A 1,585-nucleotide genomic window follows, 5' to 3' on the forward strand; every position below is an offset into this window, starting at 1 on the left:
ACGCCGTCAAGTTATCTTCCTTCAGAGTTTTACACAAGGTCCTCAGCTTTCCAGTGCATGAATGTCATTGTTTACTAAAGTTTGTTTTGTCGGTATGCTGATGACTCAGTTGAATATCTACATGAAAAAACATGATTAGCGGAAGAAGMGATTGCWGCTTTAATGGTGAAATTGACTGGTTATGCAATCTGTCGTTACATCTAATAATCAGCTAAATTCTCCGGGCAGATTCCTCTTCTGCTCATATTTTTGTTTGGGTCTTTAAATAAGGATCCAGATCTAAATGTTTAGTTGAACAAATATAGAAACAAGACATATTGTTTTCCATAAGTTRAAAAAATGGTWTACTTTTAATCCTTATTCAAGAATTGTTGATTTAAGAAAAGTGACCTTTAAGTTGGTTTAGGCATTATATTTGCTTTAAAAACTAGACAAAATATTTGGTAAGTTTGTGTTTTTGCAGTGATTAAGACATTTTACTTATTTGAGATGTATCAGTAATGTCACATAGTTATACTACTTAGATTTCATATTCAGATGGCCAAGGCATTAGTTAATTTCCCAATTTATCTTAAATTGTTATGTGTGTTTTCTTAATTGTGTCTATTTTTATTTGGTTGTTAAAGTAAGCTTGGAGTTATAAGCATTTTGGGTATTTATTTTTAGTTAAAAAGATTAATTTTAGTTTATAGATCTCTGTTTAGGGGAGATATTTGTTTAATMATTTTATTATGTTGTGTAGGATCTGTTGGCCCTTATTATGCCACTTTTAATTAACATTGTCTCCAGAGGCAAGGGTTCCACTTTTATATTCAAAAGTGACCTTCAGTTTATCTTTAAAACATTTAACCAGCGTTAAACATCCGTAGATTTCTACGACGTGGTGCTGAGCTGTGCTCCTTACATCCACACAAGTTCATGGAGGAGCTAGAATCAAACTCACAACCTTCAGATTGCTAGAAAACCTCTCTTCCCTGCTGAGTCACCATGAAGTTGTTTCTTATCTTACCTCCCTGTGTCACAAGCTCATGTTGTGMAGTTAATGGGGGCTCGTCCGGGATCAGTTTAAAAAATCACAGCACCCTTACTTGTAGTTTTTATGTAGTTTTGTATTTTGTTATGACTTCTAAACATGTAACATTGTGTGAACAACCTCTTTATGACCCTGTKTGAGACATCAGTGGTGAGATTTGTACAAAAAATAATAGAGCTTAAAACCCTTGTGATATACTTGATCATCAATTTAGGTTTTCTTTTTTAGACTCCTGTCTGTTTTTATGTAACATTTAAAATCAATCTCCAAATAAATACCATTTACCTCTCGGTTACTTCAGCTACATTTTATACTTTCGTAAGATAATGTCAGCTCAGAACTTTTTGCACACCATCATCTGCTAAAATGTTTGTAGCTYATATAAGGTTCAGCCATGTATCAACATTTCACTCATAATATGACAAAAAATAAACATGGTTGTTATAAAGTCACAGACGGCTGACTATATAAATGATAGAATGAGTTTTTTTGCATATTTTATTTGAATAAACAATTACAGGATATTTTAATTATGTCTATGGACAATAGATT

The sequence above is a fragment of the Poecilia reticulata genome, linkage group LG18 (assembly GCF_000633615.1).
Source record: "Poecilia reticulata strain Guanapo linkage group LG18, Guppy_female_1.0+MT, whole genome shotgun sequence".
Classification (NCBI taxonomy): Eukaryota; Metazoa; Chordata; class Actinopteri; order Cyprinodontiformes; family Poeciliidae; genus Poecilia; species Poecilia reticulata.